The sequence below is a fragment of the Trichosurus vulpecula genome, chromosome X, assembly GCF_011100635.1.
Source record: "Trichosurus vulpecula isolate mTriVul1 chromosome X, mTriVul1.pri, whole genome shotgun sequence".
NCBI classification, from domain to species: Eukaryota; Metazoa; Chordata; class Mammalia; order Diprotodontia; family Phalangeridae; genus Trichosurus; species Trichosurus vulpecula.
This window is the reverse complement of record NC_050582.1, coordinates 59,102,870-59,121,499: the sequence shown is the minus strand read 5'-3', so window position 1 is coordinate 59,121,499 and position 18,630 is coordinate 59,102,870.

Sequence of the window (18,630 nt, the reverse complement as noted above, 5' to 3'; positions counted from 1 at the left end):
TTCTCTGTACTTATCAGACACATCATTTCTTATAGCATGGTAGCAGTATTCCACGATTTTCATGTTCCATGTCTTGTTTAACTATTAGTTGATGAGCATCTACTTTGTTTCCAATTCATAGCTGTCATAAAAAGTGCTGTTATAAACATTTTGGTGTATAAGGGGACTTTTTTCTTATTGATGGCTTCCTTGGAGTATAATGGAGACCTTGCTTTAAAGGCTTTGGACATCTTTGTTACTTTCTTTGCATGATTCCAAATTACTTTCCAAAATGAATGTATCATTTCAGAGCTCCACCAACAGTGTATTAGTGGGTAGTATATATTTCCACACCCTTGTTTAGGTATCAAAAGCATATTTGTGCTGTAAAAGGAATTTGTTAGGACTGTTTCTTTACCTGTTGTTTAAAATAGTTTATATTGTATGGGGATTAAATATTTTTTGAATGTTTGGTATAATTCCCTTTCAAATCTGTCTGGTCCTAGGGATTCATTTTTAGGGAACTCTTTTGCACCATATTGAATGCCTTCTTTTAAGGTAGGGTTATTTAGGTATTATATTTCCTCTTTTGTTAATATGGACACTTTATATTTTTGTAAGCATTCATTCGTTTCATGTAGATTGTCAGTTCCCCTGTTATATGATTGGGCCAAGTAACTCCTAAGCATTGTTTAATTTTGTCTTCATTGGTTATGCATTTGCCCTTTCATTTGTAAGACTGGTAATTTGGTTTTCTTCTTTCTTTTTGTTAATCAAATTAACTAATGGATTATCTATTTTATTAGTATTTTATAAAACCAGCATCTACTTTTCTTTATTATTTTGATTTTTAAAAACATTTTTTAATCTCATATTCGAATTAGGGAATTCCATTTTGATTTTGAGTGGAGATTTTTTATTTGTTCTTTTCCTACTTTCAAATTTCATGTCTAATTCCCTCATTCGCTCTTTCACTGTTTTATTGATGTAAGCATTTAAGGATAGACAGAAATTTCCCCTAATTTCTGCTCTGGCTGGATCCCACAAATTTTGGTATGTTGCCTCATCGTTGTAATTCTCTTTAATGAAATTATTGGTTAATTCTATGATTTGTTCTTCAAGCCACTCATTCTTTAGGATTAGATTATTTAGTTTCCAATTAATTTTCAATCTATGCTTCCACACCTTGGTAATTTATATTGTATTTTGGTCTGCAAAAGCTGCATTTAATATTTCTGTATTTATCTATTTGTTTATGAGGTTTTTATGTGCTCATATATGTTCATTTTTTGGTGAAGGTGCCATGTGTAGCTGAAAAGAAGTTATATTCCTTTTTATTTCCATTCAGTTTTCTCTAGGGTTCTATCATATCCAAATTTTCTAATATTCTTTTCCTCTCCTTAACTTCTTTTAAATTTATTTTATGCATAGATTTGCTTAATTCTGAGAGGGGAAAATTGGGGTCACCCCTTAGTATAGTTTACTAATTCCTTCCATAAGTCATTTGACTTTTATTTTTAAAAAGTTGGATGCTCTGCCATTTAGTGCCTATTTGATTAGTATTTATATTATGTTATTGTCTATGGTGCCTTTTAACAAGATATACTTTCTCTGCTTATCTCTTTGAATTAGGTCTATTTTAGCTTTTGCTTTGTCCGAGATCACAATTTCTACCATTGCCTTTTATACTTCAACTAAAGCCTAAGTGTGTTTAGTGGGAGGCAATGGCCTTAAACTTCAGGACTTTTAACACTTTTCATACTGCTGTTTTCAGTCCTAGTTCTGGGGGTTTGAAAGTTGTTTTTTTGTGGTTCCAAAGTGATGTGATTTGAGGATAGGTTTGGTCATTGCTGTCCTGGTCTGTGCTATGGTCCTTACTCAGGAAGAATCCCTGATCCCTTAGGACTGTAATTGATACTGCTCCATAGGGTCCCTACTCCCTTTTGACCAGAAGTGATCTTATCCCTCAGTACTCCTGTGCCATTGACATTACAAGTGATAATGTTCCTCAGGGTTCCTGTTCCCTCTTGCCAGAACCTGCTCCTCTCTGCCCTTGAAGTGTGACCCAGAAGTCTGTATAGGCAATGGAATATCCAAACAGCTTCCAATATTGTGTCTAGTGCTAGCACAGGGGTCACTGTAATGTCTTTCTATCCAGTTACTATGTCCCTTTATTGTCTCTGGCTTGAGCACTTCCAAAGCTGCTGCTGCTTCTGACAGTTAAAATTAATAAAATAAATATAATAAGAATAAAATATAATAATAATAATAATATGATAAAAATAATTAGAAAATAATTCTGAGGTACAAAGTTTCCAAGTAAATAAATAATGATTTCATAGTAATGATTGACAGCTTCCCTTTAAATCAGGTTAACTAATTCCTTAGACCAATCCTACCTTCCCCCCTAATCCTGGCCCCTTCCCACTGCTTATCACTTCTACTTTATTCTTTCCAGAGCTTGTTTCTCCATAGTTGTTTTCATTTGGTCTTCCCCATTAGACTGAGTTCCTTCAGAGCAGAGACTGTCTTATACCTTTCTTTTTATCCTCAGCACTTACTTAGCAATAGAAAGTGCTTATTGTATCTTCATTGACTGTCTATTCAACATCAGATTCTCAGTAATAGGAAGTAACTGGTTCCTAGAGTGGAAATGATGGGAGTGCTGGAAAGAAGTGACAACTCAACTCTAGAGTTTGTGAGAAGGGAGAGGCGATCTGGCCTTAGTCTGAGAAACCAATGAACCTAGTTATTCAGTATTCCAGAAATCCAAAGACCATGACTACTGGGGTAAGGACTTACTTTTTGCCAAAAGCTTCTGAAAACACTGAAAATCAGTATGGCACAAATTAGCACAAACATCTCACCACATAAATCAAGATACATGACTTAGACATAAAGGCAGATATTATAAATAAATTCCAGAATTGGGAAATTACCTTTCTCATTTAAATATAGAGGAAGAATTCGGGAACAAGGAAGTGATAGAGGAGATCCCAGTAGGTAAAAATGGTCATTCAAATTATATTCATTTAAATTAATTCAAATCTTTTTGTAAAAGGAAATTTAATACAGCTAAAACTACAAAAAAGATGGTAAATGGGAAAAAATCTTAGCACAAAGTTTCTCAGATATGTAAGGTATATAAGAGAACCAATTCTCATTTACAAAGCATATAAACAGGTAGTTTTCACAAGAAGCAATCTAAACTATCTACAAACATATGGAAGAATGCTTAAAATTGCTGATAATTAGGAAAATGGAAATGAAAGCAACTCTAATGTTCTCCTTCATAACCATGAGTAATAGGGCATTGATACCAAAGAAAAGTAGATAGTTAAGAGAACAACTAATTGCCCTTTACCAACTGATTGGTAAAATGACAATAAAAGAAGAAAATAACGATTGTTGGAGAGACTATGGGAAAACAGGTCCAGTAGTAAAGTGTTGGTGCTGCTATGAGTTGGTCCAGCCATTCTGAAAATCATTTTTAAAGTATGTTCCAAAAGCACTAAACTAAGCATACCTTTTGGCCCAGCTATACCACTACTAGGCTTACAGACCAAAACGACTGAAGACAGATGGGAAAGACTTGTGTGCACAAAAATATTTATAACACCTTTTTTATGGTAGTCATCAAATGGAGACTCATGGGGTACCCTTCAATTGGCAGAATGCCCCCCCAAAATTATGTTATATAAAAATAATGGAATATTATCACACAATAAGACATGCCTAAATGAAGTGTTTAAGAGAAACTTGGGACATCAAGTATCAAAAATGAAAAGCCTGTTATACAGATAAAGGATTAGACTTGCTCTTCTTGGCTCTAGAGGTCAGAACCAGGAGCAATAGTTAGAAGTTTTAAAGAGGGCAATTTAGGCCTGATATCAGGAAAAAGTTCCTAAAAGTGAACATTCCCCAAAAGGGTAATTGGCTGCCTTGAAGACATGATGGGTTCCCCCACCTTGGAGGTATTCAAGGAAAAGCTGAATAACCATTTGTCTCTTATGCTGGAAATTCCTTTCATGCGTACATTGGATGAGATGGCTGCTATGGTCCCTTCTAACTCTTGAGTTTTATGTAACTAATGTGAACCAAGGCTGACAGGGAAATCTGAGGACAACATATGGATTTTCCATAATATTTTATTTTCTCCCAGTTACATGTAAAGATGATTTTTAACATACATTTAAAATTTTTTTGAGTTCCAAATTTTCTTTCTCCTTCTGTCACCTCCCCCTTCCCTGAGTTAGTAAGCCATCTGGTATGGGTTATATATGTTCAGTCATACAAGTCACATTAGTATTAGTCATGTTGTGAAAGAACACATAGAACTAAAGGAAAAAAACATTAAAATATAGAAAGTGAAAAAAGAGTATACTTTGATATACATTTAGTTTTCATCAGTTCTTTCTCTGGAGGTGGATAGCATTTTTCATCACGAGTCCTTTGGAATTGTCTTGGATCATTGTGTAGCTGAGAATAGCTAAGTCATTCACAGTTGATCATTGTATAGTATTGCTGTTACTGTGTACAATGTTCTGGTTCTGCTAAGTTTATTTTGCATCAGTTCATATAAGTCTTTCCAGGTTATTCTGAAATCTGGGTGCTCATCACTTCTTATACCACAATAATATTACTTTCCAGTCATGTGTCACCACTTCTTCAGCCATCCCCCAGTTGATGTACATCCCTAAATTTCCATTTTTTGGACCATGAAAAGAGCTGTTACAAGTATTTTTGCACAAATAGGTCCTTTCTCCCTTTTTTGATCTCTTTGGGATGTAGACTTAGGAGTGGCATTGCTGGATCAAGGGGTATGCACAGTTTTCTAGCCTTTAGGGCATAGTTCCAAATTGCTCTCCAGAATGACTGGATAAGTTAACAACTCCACCACAATGCATTAATGTGCCAATTTTCCACATCCCCTCAAACATTTGTTATTTTCCTTTTTTTTGGTCATATTAGCCAGTTTCTTAGGTGTGAGATGACACCTCATAGCTGTTTTAATTTTCATTTCTCTGATAAAAGTGATTCAGAGCATTGTTTTTCCTGTGACTGTAGATAGCTTTGGTTTCTTTCATCTGAAAACTACCTGTTTATATCCTTGAACCATTTATCAATTGTGGAATAACTTGTATTCTTAAAAACTTAATGCAGTGATGTATATATTTGAGAAAGGAGGACTTTATCAAAGACATGTATTATAAAAATGGTTTCCAGCTTTCTGCTTTCCTTCTACTCTTGGTTGCATTGGTTTTGTTTGTGTAAAATCTTTTTAACATGATACAGTTGAAATTGTCCATTTGCTATCTTGTAATGTTCTCTATTTCTTGTTTGGTAATAAAATCTTCCCTTCTCCATAGATCTGACAGGTAAAAACTATTCCTTTCTCTCCTAATTTGCTTATGGTATCACCTATTGCGTCTAAATCATCAACCCATTTTGATCTTACCTTGTTGTTGTTGTTGTATTGTTTGCCTAACCTCCTGAAAAAGGAGGGTGACGTCTTGACTTGCAAGTGATCATTTGGTTTTTGTCTTACTTTTTTTTTAAATCAAATGAACCAGTGGTTTACATTTTATTATTTTCCCCCCATAAAACCAGCCGTTAGTTTGATTTCTTAGTTCAATGGTTTTCTTAACTTTCTGTCTTTTAAATCTCCTTTGATTTTCAGGATTTTCAATACATTGTTTAGTTGGGGATTTTCAATTTGTTCTTTTTCTAGCTTTTTGAGTTGCATGCCCAGTTGATCGATCAGGTCTTTCTCTATTTTATTGATGTAAGTGTTTGGAGATGTAAAATTTCTCCTAAGTACTGCTTTGGCTGTGTCCCACAAATTTTGATCTGTTGTCTAATTGTTCTCATTTTCTTTGAAGAAATTATTTGTTGTTTCTATGATTTATTCTTTGACATGATCATTCTTTAGGATTAGATTATTTCATTTCCAATTAATTTCTAATCTCTCTTTCCATGGCTCTCTCTTAAATAGAATTGTTATTGTATCATGGTCAGAAAAGGATACATTTAATATTTCTGCATTGGATTGTGAAGTTTTTATGCCCTAATACATGGTAAGGTTTTGTGTAGGTGCCATGTATTGCTATGAAAAGAGTATATTGCTTTCTATCCCCATTAACTTTTCTCCAGAGTTCTATCATATCTAACTTTTCTAAAATCTAATAATCTCCTTAAGTTGTTTTCTTCTTTATCTTGTGGTTAGATTTAACTAGTTCTGAGAGGGGAAACTTGAGGTCCCCCACCAGTAGTTTTACTGTCAATTTTCCCCTGTAACTCATTTAACTTCTCCTTTAGAATTACAGATGTTGTACCATTTGGTCCCTATATGTTTAGTATTGATATTACTTCATTGTCTGTGGTACCTTTTAGCGAGATGTGTTTTCCTTCCTTGTCTCTTTTCATTAGATCTATTTTGACTTTTGCTTTGTCTGAGATATTGGTTGCTATTGCTGTTTTGTTTTTTCTTACTTCAGCTGAAGCATAATATATTCTTCTGTGGCATTTTATCTTTATTCTGTATGTATTTTGGCTTCAAATGTGTTTCTTGTAAACAACTGTAGGATTCTGTACTGTAGGATTCTGGGTTGTAATGCACTCTGGCATCGGTTTCTCTTTGATGGGGGAGTTCATCCAATTCATATTTACAGTTATGATTACTAACCATTTATTTCTCCTGTTTGTACTTTTCTTTCTCTCTCCTTTCACCTTATCCCTCCTCACTAGTGTTTTTTATATTTTAGTTAGATTCATTATTTTTAGTTTACAGCATTCAGTTCCACAACTTTTTGAGTTCCAAATTTTCTTCCACTGCCTCCCCTCCCCCTTGCCCCTCAAGAGGGCATGTAGGTTCAATAGAGATTTAGAGCATTTTTTCATTTGTTTATACATATCTTTAATTTCTTCCTCTGAAAACTTCCTGTTCATATCCATTGACCATTTCTCAATTGGGGAATGACTTGTATTCGTATAAATTTGGCTCAGTTCCCAGTGATGTGAGGCCTTTAACAGAGAAACTGATTGTAAAGATTTCCTCCCAATTTTTCTTCTTTCCTCCTAGTCTTTGATGCATTGGTTTGTTTATACAAAAACATTTCAATTTAACATAATCAAAATTATCCATTTTGCATTTTGTAATGCTATCTCTTGTGGGGCGATGAATTCTTCCCTTTCCTATAAATCTGACAGGTAAACTATTCCTTACTCTTCCAAATTGCTTATAACATCAGCTTTTATTCCTAAATCATGAACGCATTTTGACTCTATTTTGGTATACGATGTAAGATGTTGTTCTATGCCCAGTTTATGCCATACCATTTTCCAATTTTCCCAGCATTTTTTGTGAAATAGTAAATTCTTAGCCCATAAGCTGTATTCTTTGAGTTTGTCAAAGAGTAGATTGCTGTAGTTGTTGACTACAGCATCTTGTGTACCAAACCTATTCCACTGATCTACCACTCTGTTTTTTAGCCAGCAACAAGTAGTTTTGATGACTGCTGCTTTATAGTACAATTTAACATCTGGTATGCTTAGGCCACCTTCCTTAGTATTTCTTTTCATTAATTCCCTTAACATTCTGGACATTTTGTTCTTCCAGATGAATTTTGTTATTATTTTATCTAGCTCTGTAAAATAATTTTTTGGTTGTTCAATTGGTATGACATTGAATAAGTAAATTAATTTTGGTAAGATTTTCATTTTTATTATGTTAGCTTGGCCTAAGCATGAGCAACTGATGTTTTTCTGACTTTATTTGTGTGAAAAGTGTTTTGTAATTATGTTCATGTAAGCTCTGGGTTTGTCTTGGCAGGTAGACTCCCAAATATTTTATAGTGTCTACAGTAACTTTGAATGGAATTTCTATTTCTATCTCTTGCTGTTGAGCTTTGTTATTAATACATAGGAATGCTGAGGATTTATGTGGGTTTATTTTATATCCTGCAACTTTGCTAAAGTTTTTTATTATTTCCAGTAGTTTTCACTTGATTCTTTGAGTAAATCATCATATCATCTGCAAAGAGTGATAACTTAGTTTCTTTTTTGCCTGTTTTAATTCTTTCAATTTCTTTTTCTTCTTTTATTGCTAAAGCTAACATTTCTAGTACCAAATTGAATGATAGGGGTGATAATGGGTGATAACCCTTGTTTCACCCCTGATATTATTTTCATCAAGAATGTCTGGAATTCCCTTATTATATTGAATGTCCATCTCCTTGCCTGGAAAATTATGCTCAGTTTTGCGGAGTAGTTAAATTCTTTGTTGTAGTCCAAGCTCCTTTGCCTTCAGGATATAATGTTCCAATTCCTCCTTTCTTTTATTTTAGAAATTGCAAGATCCTGTGTGATCCTGACTGTAGTTCCGTGATATTTGAATTGTTTCTTTCTGGCTGCTTGAAGTATTTTCTTCTTGACCTAATAATTCTGGAATTTGGCTACAATATTCCTTGGAGTTTTCAGTTTGGGATCTCTTTCAGGGAGTGATATGTGGATTCTTTTGATGACTATTTTACCCTTTGGTTCTAGGACCTTGGGGCAGTTTTCTTTGTGATTTCTTGGAAGATACTGTCCAGGCTCTTTTTTTTCATCATGGCTTTCAGGTAGACCAATAATTCTTAGATTCTCTCTCCTGGATCTATTTTCCCATTTCAGTTGTTTTTCCAATCAGATATTTCACATTTTCTTCTATTTTTTCATTCTTTACATTTTGTTTGACTGATTCTTGATGTCTCATAGAGTCATTAGCTTCTACTTGCCCAAATCTAATTTTTAACAAATTGATTTCTTTCATTTAGCTTCTCTATCTTCTTTTCCATTTGGTTGATTTTACTTTTCAATGAGACATTTTCTCCATTTATATGCTGAATCTCCTTAACCATTTTGCCAATTTTACTTTTTAAAGATTTGTTCTCATCAGTGAATTTTTTCCCCATTTTTTCCCATTTTTTCTTTTACCACTCTATTTTGGTTTTTAAAGTCTTCCTTGAGTTCTTCCAGGAATGCTTTTTGGGCTGGAGACCAGTTCACATTCCCTTTTGAGGTTTCAGATGTGGGTATAGTGTCCATGCTTTCCTCTTCTGAATTGGTATTTTGATCTTCCCTGTCTCCATAATAGGAATCAATAATCTTTGGCTTTTTAGTATGCTTTTTCATGGTGTCCCCCCACCCCCAGCTTCTAAAATGGACCTCTGCTTCTGGGACTCAGTGGGCTCTGTCCCAGGCTTCTTGTGTTGGGAACTGTGGGCCTGCTCACTGGCTTTCTGTCCTTTGGTCTCTGGTTTTGTGAGGTGTCGGGGAAGGGTGGTCTGGCTGCTGAAAGTCTTCTCTTAGCTGGGACTGCTCTACACCATGGGTCATCTCAGCTGTTGTCTGTGCCGGTGTCTGCCACTTCCCCTGGCTGTGCAAAGGCACGTCTGGGGTCCTGGTGTTTACTTTGCTAGCTCCACCTCCTTGGTGCTCATTGTTTTGCTGAGGGGTGGCCTGCTGGAACACCTCTCTTCGTGTAGTAGTCTCCTTCCACTACCACAAGAAGGGCCCTCTCCCCAACTTTTCACACTAAAAGGCTACTGAAGCCCCACTTCTTGCTCCTCTGTTTCTCTTAATGGAGTATTCCCTAGGTATGGAAGGGAGAGACAGCCAATTTACCAGGACATCATGGCTCCCAGAAGTTCAATAAGGCAATTATCAAACCTTTAGACTGTTGGCTGGAGGTCTCCAGGGTAGCTGCTCACATGGCAACAGGCTCTGCATTGGTGTCTCCCGTAACTCTGATAGACTCCTGTCCTGGGCTGAGAGGCCTGGGGCTCAATTGCCGCCATAGCCAGTACTTCTGCCCTGGTCATGCTCCTATTCCCATGTTTCGCTTGCCCAGCACTCTCCCAGATGGCCCTTTTGCTGGGTTTCTCTGCTGTTCCTGGTTGGTGTGGTATGGTGCCGTTCCACGTGCCTGGCACTCCTGCCCCTCTCAGTCTACTAGTGGCTTTTAACTTTTTCAAATCTGCTCAGATTCACTTTTTTAGACGTATCTGACAGAATTTGTGAGAAAGCTCCAGTAGTTCCCTCCTTTCACAGCCATCACTAGTGTTTTGATTCTGACTACCTCCTCCTTCAGTCTGCCCTCCCTTCTATCAGCTCCACAAGTTTTCTTTTCTCCCTTCATTCCTACTTCTCTACAGGGTAACATAAATCTCTATACCCAACTTAATGTGTATGTCATTTCCTCTTTGAACCACATCTGTTGAGAGAAGAATTCAAGCAATGCCAACCCTCCTCCCTTCTTTCCTTCCATTGTACTAAGTCTTTGCACCTTTAAATGAGATATAATTTACTTTATATTTCCTCTATCTTCCTTCTTCTCCCAGTAAAGCCCTCCTTCTCATTCCTTAATTTTTTTATATCATCCCATTAAACTCAACTTATATTCACAACTTCTGTCTACCTATACTCCTTCTAAATGCCTGAATAGAGATACAGTTCTTAAGAGGTACAAGTATCATTTTCCCCTGTAGTTACAGAAATACTTTAATCATATTGAATAGTGATGCTTTTGCTTTCCTGTTTACCAGTTTATTCCTTTCTTGACTGTTATATTTGAAAATCAAATTTTCTCTTAGGTTCTGGTCTTTACAATGGAAATGTTTGAATGTCCTCTATTTCACTGAATGTCCATTTTCCCCCCAAGAAAGATTATGTTCATTTTGAATGGATAGGTGATTCTTGGTTGTAATCCAAGCTCCTTTACCTTCCAGAATATCATATTCCAACCCTTATGATTCTTTAAGGTAGAAACTGGCAAATCTTGTGTATTCCTGGCTGTGACTCCTCAATATTTGAATTGTTTCTTTGGGGCTCTTGCAGTATTCTCTCCTTGATGTGAGAGTTCTGGAATTGGACTCTAATATTCATGGGAATTTTTATTTTGAGATCTTTCCAGAGATGATCAGTGGATCCTTTAAATGTCTGTTTTACTCTCTGGTTCTAGGGCATCAGGGTAGTTTTCCTTGATACTTTGCTGAAAGATGCCACTTTCAGGTAGTCCAATAATTCTGAAATCATCTCTCTTTGATCTGTTTGCCAAGTTAATGGTTTTTTACAATGAGGCATTTTATTTTCATTTTCTTCTATTTTTTCATTCTTTTGATTTTATTTGATTTCTTCAGGCTGTCTCAGAGTCATTAAATTAGTTTTATTTTGCTCAATTCTAATTTTAAGGTATTATTTCTTTTGAGTCTTTTATTCATAAAGCCAATTTTAGTTTTTAAGAAGTTGTTTTCTTCAGTGGATTGTTGGACCATCTTTGTCCATTTTTGTGCTTCCTTTACCAAGCTGTTGACCCTCTTTCATGATTCTCTTGCAGACCTCTTGTTGCTTCTCCCAATTTTTCTTCTGCCTCTCTTATATGATTTTGAAAGTCTTTTTTGAACTCTTCTAGGAGGTCTTTTTAGGCCTGAGATGAATTCAGATTCCTCTTACAGACTTTGTATGTGGATATTTTGGCATCATTCTCTACTTCCAAGTTTGTGTTTTGATCTTCCCTGTTTTCACAGTAGCTTTTTATGGTCAGGGCATTTTGGTTGTTGTTCTTATTGATTTTGTGATTTTCCAGTTTGTGTTGTAACTTTTAAAGTTGAGCTATGGTTTTGGGGTCCAGGAAGAACTCTCCAAAGTTTCTTGCACTGAGGGTGAAGGGCTTGATCCCTGGCTTGTTGCTCCAGTACCTCGGGGGCTGGCCTCTTGCCTGCTGTTCCTGTACCTCCAAGCCTCTCAGGCCTGGCCACTAGCCTGCTGAATCATGAATCCCCACTTGGAAGATGAGGTGTTTCAGGAATAAATTCGACACTTACCCCATCTCTAAAAAACCCCACACCTAGGGGGGCAGAGCCAAGATGGCAGCTGGAAAGCAGGGACTAGCGTGAGCTCCCCACCAAGTCCCTCCAAAAACCTGTAAAAATGGCTCTGAACCAATTCTAGAACATCAGAACCCACAAAATAGCAGGGGGAAGCAGGGCTCCAGCCCAGGACAGCCTGGATGGTCATTGGGTGAAGTCTTTTGTGCATGGAGCTGGAAACGGAGCACAGTAGAGCCCAGCATGGGCCGCGCAGACCAACCAGACCAGGAGTCGGGTGGAGCGGGCTCTAGCGCCCTGAATCAGTGAGCTGCAGCAGTTATCAGACTTCTCAACCCACAAACACCAAAGACAGCGGAGAAGGTTAGTGGGAAAAGCTGCTAGGGACAAAGTGAAAGAAGGAGTTCGTGGTTCAGCCACTGCCCTGGGGGCAGTGGAGGTGGGGCAGCTACAGAACTACAGCTGCATTTGCTTCTGGCCCCAGGCCCACCTGGTGGGAGGAATTAAGTGGCAGATCAGAGCATGAGTGAAGAGCCTGCTGAAGATATAAGTCCAGTCCGGGTTGGGGGTTCTTGGGGAAGGAGGACTGCTGGTGTGGCAGAGCTGGCACATCCCCCCAAGCTTGGAACATAGTACTCTTTACTCTACAAGCAGTCATACCCCGGTGAGAAGCTCAAGGGTCAAGTAAGTTGGCTGGGAACATGGTCAGGCAGTGAAAACGCACCCACATTCAGTCTTGGATGTTGGAATCTTTCTTTGGTGACAAAGAAGACCAAAACATACAGCCAGAAGAAGTCAGCAAAGTCAAAGAGCCTACAACAAAAGACTCCAAGAAAAACATGAACTGGTCTCAGGCCATGGAACAGCTCAAAAAGGATTTGGAAAAGCAAGTTAGAGAAGTAGAGGAAAAATTGGGAAGAGAAATGAGAAGGATGCAGGAAAACCATGAAAAACAAGTCAATAACTTGCTAAAGGAGACCCAAAAAATACTGAAAAATATATTGAAGAAAACAACACCTTAAAAATAGACTAACTCAAATGGCGAAAGAGCTCCAAAAAGCCAATGAGGGGAAGAATGCCTTGAAAGGCAGAATTAGCCAAATGGAAAAGGAGGTCCAAAAGACCACTGAAGAAAATACTACTTTAAAAATTAGATTGGAGCAAGTGGAAGCTAGTGACTTGACGAGAAATTAAGATATTATAAAACAGAACCAAAGGAATGAAAAAGGGGGAGACAATGTGAAATATTTCATTGGAAAAACCACTGACCTGGAAAATAGATCCAGGAGAGACAATTTAAAAATTATTGGACTACCTGAAAGCCATGATCAAAAAAAGAGCCTAGATACCATCTTTCAAGAAATTATCAAGGAGAACTGCCCTGATATTCTAGAGCCACAGGGCAAAATAGTAATTGAAAGAATCCACCGATTGCCTCCTCAAATGGATCCCAAAAAGAAATCTCCTAGGAATATTGTCACCAAATTCCAGAGCTCCCAGATCAAGGAGAAAATATTGCAAGCAGCCAGAAAGAAACAATTTGAGTATTGTGGAAACACCATCAGAATAACCCAAGATCTAGCAGCTTCTACATTAAGAGATCAAAGGGCTTGGAATACGATATTCCAGAGGTCAATTAAAACCAAGAATCACCTACCCAGCAAAACTGAGTATCATGCTCCAAGGCAAAATATGGATTTTCAATAAAATAGAGGACTTTCAAGCTTTCTCAGTGAAAAGACCAGAGCTGAATAGAAAATGTGACTTTCAAACGCAAGAATCAAGAGAAGCATGAAAAGGTAATCAAGGAAAAGAAGAAGAAAAGGAAATTACATGGGACTTACTAAAGTTGAACTGTTTTCTTTACATTCTTACATGGAAAGACCTCAGCATTAGGGTAGCTGAAGGGAATATGCGTGTATATATATATATATATGTATATATATGTTTATGTATATATATATATATGTATATGTGAGTGTGTATGTATGCATATATGTATATGTGTGTGTTTGTGTGTGTATATATATATATATATATATATATATATATAGAGAGAGAGAGAGAGAGAGAGAGAGCGCGGGCACAGGGTGAGAAGGGAAGATATCTACAAGAAATAAAATCAAATTAAGGGATGAGAGAGGAATATATTGAGACAGGGAGATACGGTGAGATAGCATGGGGTAAATTATCTCGCATAAAAGTGGCAAGAAAAAGCAGTTCTGCAGGAAGAGAAGAGAAGGCAGGTGAGGGGGAATGAATGAATCTTGCTCTCATCAGATTTGACCTGAGGAGGGAATACCATACATACTCAATTGGGTATCTTACCCCACAGGAAAGAAGGAGGAGGAAGATAAAAAAAGGGGGGATGATAGAAGGGAGGGCAGATGGGGGTGGAGGTAATCAAAAACAAACACTTTTGAAAAGGGATAGGGTCAAGGGAGAAAATTCAATAAGGGGGTATAGGTTAGGAAGGAGCAAAATATAGTTAGTCTTTCACAACATGAGTATTGTGGAAGGGTTATACATGATGATACGCATGTGGCCTATGTTGAATTGCTTGACTTCTTAGGGAGGGTGGGTGGGAAGGGAAGAGGGGAGAGAATTTGGAACTCAAAGGTTTAAAAACAGATGTTCAGAAACAAACAAAAAAAAGTTTTTGCATGTAACTAGAAAATAAGATACACAGGCAATGGGGCACAGAAATTTATCTTGCCCTACGAGAAAGGAAGGGAAAAGGGGATGGGAGGGGAGTGGGGTGACAGAAGGGAGGCCTGACTGGGGAACGGGGCAATCAGAATATACACCATCTTGGAGTGGGGGGAGGGTAGAAATGGGGAGAAAATTTGTGATTCAAACTCTTGTGAAAATCAATGCTGAAAACTATATTAAATAAAAAAATTTTAAAGAAAAACAAAACAAAACAAACAAACAAAAAAAACCCAACACCTAAGTTGAAACACACCACATATGCTCAATGTTTTGCAAATTTATTGTTGAATGGTTGAATTTTATACATTTGAATGGAGGTAACATGTGCTTGAAATGAACATTGAAGGTAACCCAGGAGTGTGTGCATGTGTATGTGTGTGTGCATGCATTGGGGTCAGAGAAAGTGGGATCTAAAGCCTCATGGGTCCTGAGAGCCATGAGAAGGGATCATACTGTGTCATAGGCTAAATTTTAGCTCTGTTTGCAGTTCTTAAGAGTCAGGAAGAACTGAATTCAGATCCTGCCTCTGATACTTACAAGTCGTGTGACCCTGAACAAGTTCCTTAACCTCTCTCCACCATTTTAGTGCCAATTAAACTTGATGGTGATAGGTTTTCCCTGAGGCTGTCCTATCTACCCTTTAGAGGGAACAGACTTGTTAGGACACACATCGTTGAAAGGATGGCATTCGTTATCATATACCCTAATGGGAAGGTGTTTGATTCCAAAGAAAGAAGCAGGTCATGCCGTCGTGGATTATGTATATCGATTTACTGGACTTACTGGGGCTAATTGTGTTGTGTAAGGGAATTTCCTCATGAGACTAGCCCGTGGTGGCAATAAGACAGAGTGTTGGATCCCCACACTGCCATTGGGTCAGGCCAGGTATCATGCAGCAAGAGAAGAAAGAAGGGGAAAAGCCAAGGCTGACTGGTGGTCAAGTGCAAATTTTCCTATGGAACAGTTGAAGCTTTTCTTGCTGTTTACATTAAAGATAGTTTACATTGTCTGTGGGTTGACAGGTCCTACTCCTAGACCCTTGCACCTACTGTACATGAAGTTACTTGGGGAGTTCCTAACTCAGGTAGGGCAACCTCAGGGTGGGTGGTGAATTTAGAAGGGACTGAGCACTTGTAGAATGTCCCTGCTGTGAGAATGATCTCTTTTCTTATCCTTCCCCGGCCTCAAGGCAGCCTCCTGGGTAATGGATTTGCAGTAGTCTTCTGGGATCTCTGAATCCCTCCATCTTGGTGGTTCACTGGTTAGAGCACTGGGCCTGCAATTAGGAATATCTGATTTCAAATCCAGGTTCAGGCACTTAAATGCTATGTGACCTTGGGCAAAGGCAAGTCCAAGTGTTCCAAATCAAGCTTTATTTCATCTTTCTGCCTCATCAGTAAGACTGACAACCCATCTGAATGTGTCTGTGATCTTCAGGGTGGTCTGGGGCACTGAGAGGTTAGGTGACTTGACTATGGTCATGCTGCTAGCTAGGAAATGAGGCAAGACTTGCCCTCTGAGCCTTCCTGACTCTGAGGCTAGCACTTTATCCTTGGGCCTCAGAGAATCCCTCTCTTCCATCCAGACACAGTTCAATCATCACCTATTCCATGAAGCCTTTCTTGATTCCAACTGCTAGTGGCCTCGCTCCCAGATTGCCTCATACTTTGTGCTTATTTGTATTTATTCTCTATATCCTTTTATGTATTTTCTTATTAGAGCATGAACTTGTAGTGGTTAGGGATTGTGCATCTCCAGAGCTTAGCACAGTGCCTGTTATGCAGGAGGTACTTAAGAAATGCTTGATGATAGTTTACTTAGACCACCTGTATTTCTCTGTGCCTAGCTCAAGGAGGAACTTAATGTATAGCTATTATAGAATGAATAAATTACTGAGTTGTAGGTCTAAGCTAGAGTAAATATTGATGATTATAATGACATCTTTTATTGATGTCTCTCATTTATAATTTTAATCACTTATCATTTGATTGTGTTAGTGATATTAAATTCATGTATTCCCTTATACAGGGTGTTCCTAAAGTCTGGACACATAGGCAAAAACGCATATTTTCAAGAAATGAAATGATTGAAATTTTCAACAACATTTTATTTAATTGGAATATTAATGAATAGCATCTTCAACTTCAAATAACATCGTATGATTAAATATTCATATTCCAAGAGCGAATGTGCTAAAATTGACAGCAATGTGGAGTTATTGAGTTATTGCATTGAGTTCACATGAATCTTGCAAAGCACATCAACCTGTGCATGACAAATGATGGAAATCATATTGAAAATGTCTTTGAGCAATGTGCCAACCCCTTCCCAATGGGGGCTCATCCCCTCCCTGCCTCCCTCCTCTTCTTTTCCACATCTATGGGTAAATTCACATTATTTAAAGGGTCTACAGAATGATCCACTTATGCTTTTTTTTGTTTACAATATTTACTTAGTATTGCATTTTCCCCCAGTTTCATGTAAAACAGTTTTTAACATTTGTGTTTAAAATTTTGAGTTCCAAATTATCTGCCTTCCTTCCTCCTCACCCCCTTCCTTGAGAAGGCAAGCAATTTGATATAGCTTATGCACGTGTGATCATGTAAAATACATTTCTTTATTAGTCTTGTTGTATAAGAAATCATAGTCCAAAAAAAAACCTTTGAGAAAAATGAGGAACTTAAAAAGTATGCTTTGATCTGTTTTCAGATGTCATCACTTCTTTCTCTGGGGATGGATAACATTTTCATCCTAAGTCTTTCAGAGTTGTCCTGGATCATTGTATAGTTGAGACTAGCTAAGGTATTCACAGTGGATCATCTTACACTATTGCTGTTGCTGTGTACATTGTTCTTCTGGTTCTGCTCATTTCACTTTCCATTAGTTCATGTAAGTCTTTCTAGGATTTCCTGAGAACATCCTCCTCATAATTTTTCTAGCATGATAGTATTCCATTACAGTCATATATCACAACTTATTCAGCCGTTCCCCAATTGATAACTATCCCCTCAATATCTAATTCATTGCCACAAGAAAAGAACTTCTATAGATTTTTTTGAAGTTAAAGAGCCACAATTTATTGTGTGTTTGTTTTTTATACATATATCTACACATCATAGCAGAAGGTGAGACATCCTTGGGTCAGCTTCAGATTAGCTCCCCAGGTTTAGGCAGGATGAAATCTTGTGTCAGCTGAACATTCTGAGCACGTGTGTATGTATGTATGTATGTATGTATTCATGTATGTATGTATATATACACATATGTGTGTGCACAAACATTAGCACTTTGTTTTCTTATCATTAGAGTGAATCTTTTAGAGAAAAGATTTGATCCAATGTTGCCCCACATTTATGACTGAAATTCTACTGTCTCACTGAATATTTCTGCTGAAGTTTCATGTGGTGGTATTTTAAATGCATTCAGAACATGGCCCATGAATTCTGGATTACTGAATCTAAATACCTTCAAAATTCTTTTCAATCAAACGGAGCACTTCAAAAATACTCACTACTTAAATGATTCTCTCTAAAACAGCAATACTGAAACTGACTAGAATTATTTCCTAGGGAATAATAAATAGTATTCCTGAAAAATAGACAGTGTATAATTAAAGTCCTTACATAGTATTCCTATAAAGATGTTGCTACAGGAAAAATTAAATGTAGTAAGTTTACTCAATAAAATCTATATTCTCTACATTCTTTTGTGTATGATGTTTGTATCATATTGAATGCTACATATATTACATCACTTATTGTAACAGTTATGTATCAACAAATATAGCAGTAATATACAGATAATTTTGTAACTGGAACAATTTTTAAACTTTATTTTCTCTATCATGCAGTAGCCTAAATTTGAATATTTCTCTATAACTGCAACAGAAAGTAATTTACTCACTACTCTGCATCAGTTTTTTTTGAAATTGGCAGCTTTCCTTCCATCTGCATAATTTCAACCGATATCTTCATCTTTTATGCTCTTACTGATTCCTACCGCCTCTTTTATATGCTGGATCTAAATATGTTTCCACATAAAAGAACATATTAAGACCCAACAGAGGTGAGCCCTG